Genomic DNA, 16,823 nt, shown 5'->3' with positions numbered 1-16,823 from the left:
CTCCAAATGCTAACACAGGATACATGGGAGTATGTACTTTTTTCTCACTTACACAATTAACTGCCATACAAATGTGGTTATTGCACTGTATTCTTGTGGCCAGTATTTATCCTGGTCTGATACTGTGTGGTGTTTGTAAGGTGCTACTGTAACATTATTGCCTGCTAGGATGGCTGATTCTCCTTTCACAGTCATGTCATGCAATTCCACAACCACTGCTTGTAAAGACCCACAGAAAAGGGTTTGTGTTATACCATTCCTAATTTCCATTTACATGCCCTCATTGTAATGCATGATATATTTATTTCAGAACCAAGTTATTTGTATATCTGCTGTGGTTTAGTGGTAATTCATGCAGTCTATTGTGTCAATGGTCTGGGGTTCGAGTCTGGCAGAGGTTTTTTATTTTGCTTCTCAGCAGAACAAGGGCCCTGCCATAGAGTGACTAAGGTACGTTTAAGCAGTAGTAAGCGGGTTTGCGCGGGTTTGCATGATGCTTAGCTAAGCGCACACATGCGCACACTCGCTTAATCCTGCTTACTACTGCTTAAAAGTGCTTACTCCCCCTAACCCCCATGCTAATTTCTTTGAAAGAAAAGAAAATGGGGAGATAGGAAAGTGGTGAAAAAGGGGGCACAGGGAGGGAAAGACAGTAGGAAAGCAAGCTCGGGATGTGCAGGACAGGTGTAGGGAAGGTCCATAGCTGTCCATTTCTTTACCAGCAACAGTTTTGCATATGTTGAAAATTTGGAGTGAAATTTGAAACCTTCCACCCCTGAGAGAGGGGTGAGGACAACATAGTTTGTTGTACTGCCAATTAGAATTATCAGTGCACATGTCCAATGGACATGTGTGCGAAATGGGAAGCTATGTATGGGGTGTAATTTTTTTTCGGGTACAGATTGCCCTTTTTGTTTTTTTGTTTTCTTTTTCAGGGGAGAGTGGAAAGTGAGGTAGAGGAAGTAGGTATATTTGGGGAGGTAGGTTGGGTAGGTAAACAGACAAGACAAACAAGACACATACAGGGGCGGAGTATAACACAAGGGGTGGGTAAACACAATTGACAGCGACGGATGTTTGGAAATCGCAAGCCCATGAGCCCACAGATGGTAACAGTGGGACTAAAATCCCCACCCATGGGCAGTCACCGCTGGACCATCACAGACCCGAGAGTCACTGTGCTGGGGGCTGCGTAGGAGGGGCAGGCTCATCCATGAGTTGCGTCACTCTCGCCTCGAGCTGGCGTAGGGGATCAGCAACTAAACACTGGATTTCCCTACGCACCACAACCCGGACCCTTCGGAGGGTGACAAGAGGCCCTTCTCCACCCACGCTTGCAGGGGGGGGTGAGCCCCATCCCCTGCAGTGCTTTCACCCGACAGGACCTACGGAGGAGGGTGGCCCGGGCTGGGCACCAGACCTGCTGGTGCCAGGTGCAACTGCCAGCTGAAGTGGGATAGGTGGGTCCGCTGGGACCGGCCTTCCTATACGTTCTGTGATTAGGTGTGTTTAATTACAACATAGACAACAGCATTCCAAGTTAGTTGTAACAGTATGCAGTAATATTCCCATTAACCCAACGCATCAGGGTTGCAACAGTTGAACAGCAAGCATAACACATGCATGTATTGAATGACAGTGGACATTCCAACAGCATGCGGGGATGATTGGTGGCAACAGGCCACCAAGATTGTGGTGTTTTAACAGGGGACATGCATCAAAGTAAGTGCAGATTTTATATAACACTAGGACATATGTCCGAACAAATGTTATGAGATTAGACATACCCATTGAGGTGTGGAATTGCATTATTTATGCACATGGAGTAGGGTGTAAAAAGAAACCTCCATTAACATCTTATTAGTACTTTAACTGTACACTACATTCCTATTGACTGCAGGTGTATATCCCCTACATTCTTACACTAGGCAACATGCATTTGATTGCGTTATGGGTTTTGCTACTTCATGATATACCTGGCCTATATCTGACATGGTAACTGTCCAGGATGCAGATGTTACTGCTACATACTTGCATTAAATTGACTTGTTTATGTATCTGCACATCTGGATGTGTTCACATGGCTTTTTCACTTGTTTTCTATACAACCCTACTTTTCAGGTAACACACTAACATTTCTGGGGAACACCTTGACAGGCTACTCATGTGCCAGATTTACCTATGCATGTCAGCCATTTCACAAATGTTTAGGACTGTTGCATACTTCACAGCTACTGGCACTTCCTTCATCCACTTTATATGGGACTGCACTACACAACTGTGGGTTGACAGCACCTAATACAACAGTACTATTTATTATTGCAAGGGTACAACAACATTTCAAAGTAAGTGACACAGACACACTCCAAGTTTTATACCTTTATTAATTACATTGCACACTCTTTTCTACAGGCTCTCTACTTTACTTGTTATTACAGTGCATACGGAAGACATATTCAGGACATATTATACCTTTCTTGATAGGTTACAACACTCCTTTTCAGGCCTGCTCACTTATATGTTATGACAATACATGCAGGGATAGTATTCCAGAATTATTTTAGCTTGATTGGTGGGTTAGTACACTCCATTTCTGGCTCACTGACATTTGTTATATGACAGTACATGCAGAGGATTTAATTTAATCAGGACATTTTATTGCTGTATTATTGGGCTTAAACACTTTTCTCATGCTCACTCACATATATCATGTAACAATACATGCAGAATATTTACTAACCTGCCTGGTGGTGCAGCCTTAGCAGCCTATCTGCATAGGCTTGCTGATTCATAGCATGAGCACCTGCAGCTGTGGAGTAAATAAAGGGATATTGAGACATACCTATCCATTATTTAGACTATATTAGCTTATCTTACATACTGCATTCCATGGCTACCTACTTAGTAGTGGGGCATCCCACATTTGACGGGCCTCCTGGATCCACTGGTTCAGAACTTACTGCTTCCACCTCTTCAGGTCTGCAGGGTGGTGACGGACCTGCTCACCAGTCCAACGGACGCCTGTGGCACTGGTGAGTTCATGAGCCAACCGGTTGCAAGCCTCCCCCTTATACTCCGTTCCTTGGAACTGGCCCTGCAGGAGTCGAGTCTCATGCCAATGGACTAGGAGCCAAACCATATATCTTGACTTCTCGATGCCCCAGCATTGCGCTCGAAAGAGTGTACCCTCTCCATCACCAGACATTCTAATTGCAGATGGGAGCTACAATCAGTTATGGCGAGCATTCCCACCTATGCAGCTTAAATATGCCGCATTTCCCACACTTTTCTGTGATTGGCCATTTTTGAATATTCTCGGCTGACTGCAGACATGCTTAGCAATGGTTAATCAAACATTTATTACTATATATATGTTAGTGGATGTTTATTCTAAGCTGTTGTGGCTTATTGGTTCAGTACTTTGATTATGGTGCACAGTGTCCTGGGTTCAAACCTTATCATTGCATTTTATTTTACTATTGTCCAGACAAGTTAGGGGGCGTGGCTGTGTTTAAGCAACTTTGCTCTACGTTGCTCCACGTTGCCCAATGGTGCACTGATTGGCGCGGTGCACACCTCCACGCAAATCGATTGCGCTGGGTAAAGAGCTATTTAGCTTTGGGCAACTATTTTGCACTGGGTAAAGAACGATTTAGCTATGGGCAACTACACTGCGCTGGGTAAAGCGTGAGTTAGCTATGGGCAACTATATTGCGCTGGGTGAAGCGCTGCTTAACTGCGGGCAATTTTATATTGGGATTCTTTAAAATATTTATTTTATCCACTGATACATTGGCCATTTCACCGCTTTTTAGTTATGTTTAAACATATATGTTGGGTATTATTCCATATACTGATTTAAAAAATAAATACAAAAGGGAGCGGTGGGACTCGAACCGTGAATGCCTCTTCTTTGTGCGAACGCTCTGCCATTACGATATTGCTATTTGGTGTGATTTGTATAAACATTCTTTCTTATGCTCTTCCATGTGAGAATTGCTAACTGTAGCTAAGCAATGGGCACACCCGCGCACACTCTCGCAAATACGGGCAGCTATTTTGGGTATTTAAAAAAAAATTTATGGTTATGCATTTTAGATGTGTGATGGGGGTTTACAATATCAGGCAGTGAGGTGTTGGGTGCAGGGACATTTGAGCGGACTCGCTCTTGTTTATTTCCTTTTTTTTTTAAACACTTGAAGGGGCGTGGACATTTAGACTGCTCGGCAGTCGGACACGCCCCCTGCTTTCTTACATGGTCCATGTAGGACTTACAGTTGGGTCAGCGTGCCCTCATGCATATTCATGGCACGCTGACGTCATACCGTTCAACTGCAGCCTCCGAGTAAGACTTATTAAGTCTTACATGGAGGATTCGTGAATCCGGGGGTTCATCTTTTTCAAATATTTTTTTTTGGAGTATCTATTACAGTTCTAAAACCATGTTACATACAAGGTATCAGAACATTTCATCTTAGAGCATACATAATGGCAAACACAATTATTTTGATATTTGATCTCTGTCTAATGCAGCTAAAGACATATTGAGTATTATTTGTACACTGTTTATTTGTAATGTAATAATTTTCATATTTCTCTAAATATCTCATCATTCAGGTAACACAGACAGAGCTACATAGCCTCATATGAAAGCTTACAGTGGTATGAAAATCCTGCTGGCAGTATGTGTCTAGCTTGAATGGTTACTAAGATATCATAAGCTGTTTATACAAAATTAATATTTACTGCCTTTATTCTGGCTTATAAAACCCAGTTTAAAGCATCACATTGAATGAATGCCATGAATGTAAAGATTAATTTATCCTGAATACTTTGCCATGTACAGTTTGCTAGTAACACTCATGGTTCCATCTTCCAGAGGTAATGGATACTTGATTTAACTGTAAGGTGATAACTTCATTTTTAAAGGCTCAAGCCACGCCCAGTAGGAGTAAACAGGACACACTCAAAAGAGATTTATTGGGGGGGGGGGGGTGAGATGTGTTTAGTTTCATCCTATGTGCCTTCAGTTTTACATTCCATTCTTCTATCCTTTGCTGAAGTTCTAGCTCTGAGTCTGCCTGTAATGCCACATCATCTGCATACAGCAACTTTGTTGATCTTCCCCATCTGACATGTTTGCTAATAGTTCATCACCAGTATGAACAGCAGTGGGCTCAGAGCTGAACCCTGATGTACACCCACTCCCACTGGGAAACCCTCTGTGAGGCCAAACACTGTTCGTACTTGAGTCAGTGTGTCCTTGTATATAGCCTGCACTAATTCTACTGATGTTTTTGGGACTTAAACCATCACAGTACTGCCCAGATCAGCATCCTTGGGATCTTGTCATATGCTTTCTCCAAGTCTAGGAATGCCCAGTTGGACTCTTTCCTCATCTCTAGCTTCTTCTCAAGTATCTGTCTCACTGCAAACATTGGGTAAATTGTTCTGTAACCTGATCTGAATCTGAACTGCTTATCTCCCATCTTACATTCTACTATTGTGCGTATCCCTTTATCAATCACCCTTTCCAGAACTTTCATGCTGTGTGATAGGTGTTTGATGCCTCTGTACTACCCACAGTTGTGGCTGTCCCCTTTATTCTTGTATACTGGCATGGGTATCATACCTCTCAACCTCTTAGCACAAGAAATATGGACAAAGCCTGGCATAATAGGGGGACAAAAGCCCAAAAATAGGGACACATTTTAAATACTATTCTTATAAACTTAGAAAGTTGCTAGATTAACAGGATTGTCTTAGTATGCATTTTCTGAAGGATTTGAAGTCTGAATCTCAAATGCATGTCATTATTTAATGACTTTAATATTTAGATCATTCCACTGATTTGTCAAAGAAACACAATGTTTATGAGGAACAAACCAAAAATATGAGGCAAAAATCTGAACATTCTGCAAAAATTTGTATAGTTGAGAAGTAGGAGTCAAGTGTGCTTATTCTCCAGTCATCTGGGATACGCCTTTCTGTTCACATTGCTATTAGTACCCTCAGGAGCCATTTCTCCTCTATCTCACCTAGCATCTTTATCATATCTGCTGTCAACTCATCTGAGTCTGCTGCTTTCCCTGACTTTATTTTCCTTAGTGTTGTTATTACTTCTTCTAGGGTGGACTCCTCTTCTTCTCTCATCATATGCTGTTTCTGGGGCAGTACAGCTTCTGTGGATTTTTCTTCATTCAGAAGCTGCTGGAAATACTCCTTCCATATGCCTTTGATGTCCTGTGGACTGGTGAGTATGCTTTTGCTGGCATCACTTATGAAAGGTGTCTGACTATCTTTACCTTTCTGTCTTTGCCTTGAAACTTGATATAGTTTCTTTGTGTCACTTAGCCTCTGATGACCTATTCTTTGCTATTGCAACTTTTTTCTTAGCTTCTCTGTTAGCCAACCACTAGTCCTTCCTAGCCTGGTCAGTCTTTTCCATCTCCCACTTCTTCCGGCTCTCCTTCTTTCTTTTGATGACTTCCTGGACTTCTGCATTCCACCACCAGCTTTCCTTATGTACCTTATTTCCATACCTGGCTTGGCCACATATCTTTTCTGTAGTCCTAACACATGCTGTTTTTAGATGCTGCCATTCTTGTCCAACTCCACCTATTTCCACCTCTTCTTGGGGTGTTAGAGCCCTGAGTAATTCCTTGAACTGTTGTACTTTCTCTCCAGTCAACTTTCAGGTCTTCAGCCTGGTCTCTGCTGACCTTAGAGCCTTATCTGACCACTGCTTATAGCTGATTGTGGCAACTAGTGGTTTATGCCGTGGGCCGACTGTTTCACTGGGGATGACTCTGCAATCATGGATTCTACCCCAGTGTCTTTTCCTCATTAGGAGAAAGTCTACCTGAGTTGCATGTTGACTACTCTTGTATGTGATCTTGTGACTGTCTCTCTTTCTGAACCATGTGTTGGCTACTAGCAAGTAATTTGCCAGACAGAAGTCTAGAATGGCTTCCTCTTCTTTATTCCTGTTGCCCCAGCCATGTGGACTCAGGCAGTCTTCATATCCTGTTCTGTCTGTCCCGATATGTACATTCAAGTCACCCATTATCAACATCGATTTATGTTGTCCTGCTTTATCTAGTAAGTCCTGCAACTGCTGTCATGAATGCACTGTTTTCCTCACTATCACAGCCCTGCTGTGGGACTAAGGTTTAGATTATGAATACTGCCCTATAATTACACTGGAGTCTGATTGCCATGAGTCTGTCATTAATTCTGATAATATCCCTCACTGCCTTCTGAAGCTTTTCTCTCACCACAATTCCTACACCATTTCTAGTCTGTCCCCCTCCTGAGTAGTAGAGTCTGGGTCCCAAACCAAGTGGCTTTGCTGCACTGCCCTTCTATCTCATCCCTTGGATACATAGGATGTCCAGCCTCTTCCATATCATCATGTCATCTACTTCAAAGTTTCATCCTGTTAGTGAACTTACATTAAGCGTAGCAAGTCTTAGTTCATGTTTGGCAGGTTGATTGGTTTTACATCCAGCTTTCACTCAACAGAGCTATCCCAGGTAACACTGGATGGGCAACTAAGCACCAGCCAGCCAGTAGCTTATTGATCCAGGGCAGCTAGGCTTTATGGCGGGCACAGACTGGCCAATAAAAGCACATATACCCCTCCAACTGTTAGCAAGTGTCCCTAGTGTAAATCAGAGTAGGCAGGGTCCTCAACCCACCTATCACCGGTAACTACCCATGTCCATTTTGATGACATTAGTCGACATGACCGAATCACCTAGAGCCATATTTTACAACATCAAGTGGCTAGCCCTGCCATGGTGTGCAGTCTGTGAACTGTGTTCTTCTATTCTGAAAACACTTCCCCCAATAGGGCACCATGTAGATTCTGTACTGCTGCCCAGAGTTCCATTCATTGGTGAGTTTGAGATGGAAATGGGAAGAACCTGAGAATAGAGATAGAAGGGAAGATAGTGGAACAGGTAAACAGCTTCAAGTATCTGGGAGTGGTGGTTAAGGAGAAGGGATGTCTGAATAAAGAGGTCAAACTAGAAGCAGAGGGGCTGCAGCCAAATGGCATAGAGTGTCAGGTGTAGTCTATGGCAGAAGAATACCAATGAAACTGAAAAATAAGGTGTACAAGACAGTGATGCAACCAGTACTACTGTATGGTACAGAAAACTATGTAGTAAAGGCAGAGCAGTTGAAGAGGCTAGATGTGATGGAAATGAAGTGCCTGAGTAGGGTGGAAGGATGCAGACTGTGGGACAGATGAAGAAACAGAGGTGTGGACTCAAGTGCAGAAAAGCAGGAGACAATCTGGTGAGGAAAATTTGGGACAGACAAGCAGAAGATAAGAGGAAGCTAGGACATCCAGCAAAGAGGTGGATGGATTGTGTGAAAGAAGATCTGTGACAGTTAGGCATAAGTGTTTATGAAGGCAGAAGTGTAGCACTGATTTGAGAGAGTTGGCAACAGTTAACACGATATCCTGACCCCATGTAGAAAAAAATGTGAAAAGGGGGGTTGATGATGATGATGATGATGATGATGATTATGGGGAGGATGACATAAAATGAATAAATCCAGATCTATGTCTGATAGGTGAACTTATTTTTTTGAACCAAATTTTATCTTTATCATACATCTCCTGGTGTTCACAACTGACATGCCTAGCAATGAAGCTGCACTTGATACTCTGTGGTTTAGTAATGTTCTGGCCTTTTCTATCACCTGTGGATTAAGATCTCCTATCCATTTTAATCTAGAACTGATTGCTGAATGAACTATGAATAAAGTATGGCAAGAGTGGCTAATTGTTGCTAGATCCTATCAAATGTATTACTCAAGTTGTCACTTGGGTGTAAAATCAAGATTATTACCCCTGCATGATGAATGATTGTGTGGAGATGTCCTGCTTGTTGAGGGAAGTAAAGGAGTAGGTGCCTCCATTGCAATCCAGGGGTTCCATTCCAAATGCCTTCTAAACTAGTGAGGTTAATCCAAGGTTTGTGGCACTAGGAAGGACTGGAGATCTGGCCTGACCTTGAGAAATAAAGGAGTGCCCAATGATGAGAACGGTCTTTACTCTTAAAATAAAAAGGAAGTTGGGTGTAATTAGCTGTGATTGGACTGCCGTATATATCTTAAATATCTTAAATATGAATCAGAGGGCAACTTGCATAGTCTTTTGAGAATGTTTGTAGACTGTCCTAAAGCAGCTAAGCCAGAGGCTTAACCAATTTTGAGTGAGTGAGAGGCAAATGCCTAAGTGAATTAGAATTCTTATCAGCTTGTTGGAAGGATTAATATTGTTGATCCTATGATCTTACTTTGTTACAGAGATTAAACTGTTAAAATGTTGGTGTGGCATTAATTCCATAAGTGTTTTGCCTCATTATAATGAGCATATAAGAGAGCCATTACTTCTCTGCAGAGGAATCATGATGGCCACACCCTAGCTGATCTGTTTGGGATCCTGCTTGAAAACTACATCTGCCCAATTCAGTGTGCCAGTTCATTAATTGAGCCTGAAAACACCAAAGTATAGCCAAGAGGATAAAGTTGCCCTAGAGCAGTAATTGTTATTGGAGTCAGAAAAGGAATTTAGGCACTGCAGAATGGATATCAATAATGTTGAACTTATAGGACACATCTTGCCCTGGCTGAAACTCTTCTCCTTAGCCAACCCTGTAATAACTCTGGCAACTGTCAAATATGTGGTGATATCAGGAACTTGGAATATTCTAGCAAATAAACATAAGACTAATACGTTGATTCTGACTGTTCCTGGCACAAGGTCCATGTGGTCACAGTAATGGAGGTGTTATAATATGGACATACCATTGATGGTCCTGCATTTTTAGGCTGTGGAAAAAATAAACAAAATGTTTAATTGCTGAGGTATATGCTCTCATGGTACTTTTGGCAAACAAATTCTGGAAACAATATTCAGTATAGAAAAATATACAAACAATATGTAGTTATCCATCTCTAGTCATTTTGACTCTTTCCAGTATTGGAGTTTTGGAGCCAACATTTTGAATTGTTGAACCTGCAATTGAGAACAATTGTCAGCTAATTTGCTTTTAGATCCATTCATATGTTATTCAGTAAAATACATGTTGATCTTACAGGAAAGGAGCATTAAGAGCCTAAAATAGAAATGACCCAAACATTTTTGGAGGAGTATTTGGAGAGTACCTCAACTACCACTCTGATGTCTGATCTGAATATTAAATGATTATTCCTGATTTGGTCATGCCATATCAGAATTGAAACTCAGATTGGGAAAATCTCTAAAAATGTGATGCCCCCTCCTTAGAAAGGACACATTTTTGGCCTTTGGTCTGAAAACCAGTGTCTTTCGAGATAGCCTCCCTTGTCAAATCTAGCAGAATCCTTTTAGATGTAAAAAAAAAAACTGTTAACAGCATTGGTCATTTTATTAACATTTTCTTGTGGCAAATAGAAACAGCCATATGCAGCATCAAGCTCAATGCTCAAAAATGTTAACACATTGATTAGACCTTCTAATTTCTCTTCAGTTAAAGGTATTCCCAGTGAGTTTCATAACTTAATGAAACCCTGAAGATCTTCCTCGGTTTATGTTTCACCATGTCCTATGAGTAAAAGGTCATCCGATATTTAACGCTGAGGAAAAATAGGTTCAACTATTTCAAACACCATAGAGAATCTTACAAAAACAATCAAGCATCAAGCAATCTACCAAGAAGTTCATAGACATAGTTGTGTCAAAAAAGTACATGCTATTGAATTCCATGCCTGGTAGGTACCAGTCCTGAGTGATAATGGTAAATGACAGATAGTAGATCAAATATCAATGTTTGCAATCCATGGATCTCTAATTCCTTTCATAATTGCTACTGCATTGCTGAACGACAAATAATGCATTCTGGATCCTTTTTTATTTATGTCATCATTGACTGATAGACCTTCTTGATATGGTAGATGTTTTTCAGAAGATATAAGAATGTCATTTGGTCTTGATAAATGTGCAAAAGCAACCTTTAAAGCAGAAAAGCTGCAGCACCAAAAAAACATCATTTTGGGAAAAGAATGTGGTATAAAAGAACTTGAGCAAGAGGGAGTGTATAAATATTTTGGAATTAATAAAGGATCAACAATAAAACATGAATGAATGCAAATATAACTTAGTAAGAGTTATTTTCAAAGACTTAAATTAATCTTGAAAACAGTGTCGACATCTAGTAACCAAATTCAAGCTATAAACCAATTTGCTCTTCTTATCCTTACTTACAGTTTTGAAGTGATTGACAGTCCTCAAAAGGTGTTGGACAGATTAGACAGGTAAACAAGAAGGATGGGGCTTCATGCTCATCAAATGATTTATAAAATCAGTGCATGGCAAGATTATACCGAAGAGGCATGGGTCTCCTTGAAACTGAATGATTATGTATAGATCTGCAATCGTGGGACTGCACACATATCTTCTGACTTCACAATACCCAAACATAGTGAAAATTTTGAAACATGAAGAGAATATGACTTTCCTGCTAACTCTAGCAGAAGCATATCAGTGTCAAGCAGGAATGGAAATCAAATCAGAAGTAGGTAAAAATCAGGCAGCAACCAAATGTGCCAAAAAACAAAAGGAAGAATATAAGGTGAAGGATCAGGTGAGAAGGCAAGAAATGTAGAAAATGTATAAATATAGTTGCAAGTAGAGACAACTCCTAGAAGAACCTCATGTTAATCAGGACTGAATACAGGAATGGTTAAGGAGAGGCAAATTCAAACCAAAAAATGAAAGGGTAATATTGGTGGCCAAAGATAGTGGGCTACATACACAATGGTTTACAAAGTCCATTGAACATGTGGGAGAAACAGACAAATGTTAGGTTTTGTAAAACAGAATTGTAAACAGTTGCACACCTGGTTGCTGATTGTGACATACTAATGGCAGAGGGACTCTATACTGGAAGGCATAATAATGTGGCGACTGTTGCACTGGGGATTGTGCAAATATTATGATATTGAAGTGGCTGAAAAATGCTGGAAAAATAAATCATAAAGCATCATACATAGAAAATTATGAAATTTACATCACACTAGATCACCTATTACCAAAAGTTCAAAAGCTAGATAGAAGAAACCCAAATATAGCGGTCTATGAAAAGAAGACAAAAGTAGCACTGATCATTGAAATCGCTGCACCCACTGATGACAGTGTCTTATGTACAGAGAGACATAAAGTCATAAAATATCAAGATTTGCAGGCAAAAATGAAAGCAATGTGGAAGAAAGATACCCAGACAGTTCCAATAATAGTAGGAGTAATGGGTCTTATGAAAAAGAATCTACAATCGTATTTAGATATGTCACCAATACATTGAACTCCATATGAATCGTAGAAGGATTCATTACTGGGCACATTGTGGCTGCTGTGAAGAGCACTTCTGGCTGACATCAAAGATTGAAACAATACTAATTTCATGAACTTTAATTGTACTTTGACTTATGAATGGGTCCATTCCTGTCATGGTATTAGAAACTAAACAGACATGGAGAAATTAAAAAAGGAAATGTCCTAATGGGGGGATTGCCATAGAAGGGTGCTTTTCTATAACTACCAACATTTCATATAAGAACCCTACTACCCAGTTATAAAGACTTTATTTTTAAATGTTTTGATTCCTGTCTTCTCAGGACTGCTAGGGTTTCTATGAGGTATTTGGATACCCTTGATTTTAGTATCCATGATTCTCTGAATACCTTCAGCATCTATGAGATCAACTATATCTATGAAGACACCTTTCCAAATTTTTCTTTTACTCTCTGTGATATATGCCCAGTGATCTGTGTGAACCCTGCAGATTATTTTTGAGGTGAATGTTTTTGTTGTTTAGGTTAATATTTTTATGACCTATTGCTACTGAAGCTATCTGAGGGTGTTATTGTTAGTAATGGAAATGAGGGGTATTCAAGGTATCTGTGGTTAACATGTTGGGCACTTCATGTCTCTCGTCATTAAGTGGTCTTTGACTAGAGATGCTATTATTGTTTCTGCCTACTATATAGGATGGTGCAGTGGTGCAGCAGTAGAGTTGTTGCTTCAAAGCAAGAGAGTCTCTGGTTTGATTCTTTGCCTTCTGTGCAGAATCTGTATGTCCTCCCTGCATTCATGTGGGTTTTCTTTGGTTTCTTCCCGTGTTACCAAGACATGCGTCTGGAGCATTTCTTTGTGGGCCTCTGATGAAAATTGTTTTTCTTCCAAGTCAGACTTTTCCAGTAAACAAGTGTTAAATAAATTAAAAAAAATATGACATAATATCACCCTACCTAATTCAGTAAAAGCCTTTAAATACTCATCTATCTGTCGCTGTTGATCTTCCTCCTGATTAATAGACACTTCTGAATTCTCTTTTCCTGATGAAATATACTGAGAATTGTCCTTAGTCTCCTGACATGAGGTCTCTTCTTACTTCTTGGTTTTTGAGAACTGGAACATCTTCAACATTGTCTGGCTTGGTGATTTCAGCTAATGGTCACTTTGTATACACCTGCAATGGTTCAGCCATTTGATCATTCCCTTCTGCTGAAAACTCCTCAAAGAGCAATCCGGCTTCTGCCAATATCTGGTTCCATCTTTGTTTAAGGTCCTACATTATGGCCATAATGACAATCCTAAAAAGAAAGTAAGGATTAGGAAAGAACAATGGACATATTTAGCCTACAGCTTATTTAAATTGATTGCACTCATGTAATATTCTACTAGTATTACTTTTTCTTTTTACTTAATTTTTTCTTATTTTCCTGAAAAAAAATAGGTTGAGAGGGGGAGGTTTAGTAGCATTTTTTAATTGTTTCGTGTGTGTGTGTGTGTGTGTGTGTGTGTGTGTGTGTTTGTGTGTGTGTGTGTGTGTGTGTGTGTGTGTGTGTGTGTGTGTGTGTGTGTGTGTGTGTGTGTGTGTGTGTGTGTGTGTGTGTGTCTCTTAGCTGAGTGACTGGAAATTGTTGTTAGTGATTGTTGAAGGTTGTGCTGGTTTATAATTTTCTTTCCTTTTTTCCTTTAACGAGGAGTAGAAATTGCTAACGGTGTGACAAATGGCTGTTGTTGTGGGGGGGGGGGGGCTGTTGTGGCGGATCACCGCACTGTCCCTGCTTTTAAGGGATTTTTCTGCTTTTTACTTTATTTATTTATTAAATTATTTATTTTATATGTGACCATCTAAATCCCTCATAAAACTAATACTTTTCCGGAAAAGGTTGTAAATAACCTTAATAATTAATGACAATAATATGGGTTATCAACTTCTATTGGTTTAGAAAATGTATATTAATTCACATTCTCTTGTTCCATCAATATCTCAGTTAATGCTATTAATAATAAATATATCTATATCTATATCTATATCTATATCTATATCTATATCTATATCTATATCTATATCTATATCTATCTCTCTAGATAAATTGTCCCTGATTATTTTGGTTTTGTCCATGAATCTAGTGAGATTTGTCCCTGGCTGGTTGAGAGCTGTGGTGGAGAGGATGAGATTTAATTCTTGGGGCAGAGTCAATAAACCCTATATGATCCGGTAAGACCATGTATGCATCGTGGTGTGACACACACGCAGTAGCGCAGTTTTGGATTCAGTAAGCAGCTCTACACACCATATAGAGCAGCATAAACACGGTAAACATTGTGATATGTTAATTACAGCATAAGTAGCTGAATTGTATGCTAACCAACCAATCCAAGATGGAGGAGCTATTCAACAAGCTATAAAGCAACCATGTAGACTCAGTGCTTGTTTTCCCTGCTAATTCCAAAACGTATTGGAATACAGCCATGGAAAGGAGTCTACACAGAAAGAATGTTAGGGACTGCTGTTACTTTAGTTCATGTGTATGGGCAACAGGCTGAAGTCTGTGCTGATGCTGCTGCTAATAGACAGCGGCCAAGAAGGAGAATGTATCACTTAGAATTTTAGCTTCAGAAACCTTTCAGAGGCCAACAGGGGACATGCTGGGTGGGTCACAGGCATCAGCATCCATGACCATCCATCAATTCCCAAATTCTATGCTCCAACATGACAATGACTTCATATATTTTCCTCATACGGCTGAGGACAGGGCCACAAATATGCATGAGTTCTACCCAATAGCACACTATCCTGAAGTACTGAGTGTCATAGACTGTACACATACAGAAATCAAGGTACCACCTGGGGAACAGGGAAGGGTGTACATCAATAGAGGAAAGAACTTCCACTCCAATAACTGCCAAATAGTGTGTAATGGTAAGGAAATCATCCTGAATGTGTGTGCTGGCAACCCATACAGTTACCTGTGACTCACATATCTGGCATAGCTCACAACTGTATGAGATGTTTACTAGTGGTGATATCCCACAAGGTCATTTAATGGGGGATGCGGGTTATGCTCTGGAACCATAGCTGATGACGCCCATCAGAAATGCACACACACATCAACTGAAGAACACTAAAATGAGCCATATACTTAAACCAGAAATATCATAGAGTATGTGTTTTGGCTGATGAAGTCGTGGTTCCGGTGCCTAGATACATCTGGGGGAGCCCCACATACATGTACTGAAATATTCACCATCTGTGCCATGCTTCACAACATCATCCTGAGTAAACAGCTTCAGCAGGATCAGCAAGTGGAAGGACACACATCCCACCACCACTGGCAAGGTCACCACAGCCACACACAGGTAAGGAGTGAGAAGGGGAACCAGCAGCTCCTGTTGGTATAGGCAGACATAGGTGTGCTCAATCTGCCCTCACATTGTTTAAGAGGCAATGCATAGCACACTCACTCACCACCTAAGAGGCTAAAGCTTTGATCCTATGCACATAAATACAGTAACATTGATGCCAGGCAAGGCTCAGAACCTTTACCTACCCATGTAATGACTGTGCATGGCTAGCATCAGACAGAATCAGCACTGAACTAAAACTGTAGTAACAACTGCCCGATGTACAAGGTAAGTGTTGAACCTGGAATATTAAAAAAATGTGTAATAATACAAATGAATGGCATATCCTTGCATACTGTTACTTGGAAATGTAAGTAAGTAAAAGGTGGTTAATTTGTACAGCAATGACTTTAACATGTGACAGCAGTGACTTATTTGAAAACGTGTCCTCTATCAAGTAATAGGCCTTAGGCAGCAAATATTCACAAATTCATCTCTCTCAAAAGTACTGATGTTCACCAAATGTCCTCAGTTTGGGCTCATACTTTTGTAATGGCAAATCATTAAAGAGAGAAGTTAGAAATTAATGACACGCACTTCAGTTCGAGACTTCATATCTCTCAGAAAAATTTTAAAAATAGTGATGCAAAAACTGTTTGATTCTATCAGCTGTCTAACTTTGCTAGACCAAAATATTTAAAAAGTCTCCCTGTTGTTCAGGATTTGTCCCACTTTTATTTATGGCTTCGTCCATAATTGTTGTTGTAAAAGTGTGGGAGGCATGGATACATTACAAAAACCTGTAAAAAAGCAATACAATTAGCAAAACAGCATCACAAACACAGAAATACCAGGCACAAGTTAGCTATGCATCCTGAGCATCAGACACAAAGTTTATGTATCTCTGAATCCAAAAGATAGAAACCAAGGTTATGACACAGTTATTATGACTTGCACATGGTGTTTTGCGGGGGAGGGCAGGAAGCCTAGGCTGACACAAAAGGTAAGTGAATGCATGTGAGTAAGAAAGAGAAACAGGGAGATGTTTGGATAAAGTATCAAATGATGACTGAGACAGAAAGAGCTTTAAGCCTCCCAAATGAACCATGTAACTGTTGTGTGTTTGTCTGTA

Source organism: Protopterus annectens, chromosome 5.part0 (assembly GCF_019279795.1).
Source record: "Protopterus annectens isolate FY-2018-M chromosome 5.part0, PAN1.0, whole genome shotgun sequence".
Classification (NCBI taxonomy): Eukaryota; Metazoa; Chordata; order Ceratodontiformes; family Protopteridae; genus Protopterus; species Protopterus annectens.
This window is presented reverse-complemented; position numbering follows the sequence as displayed.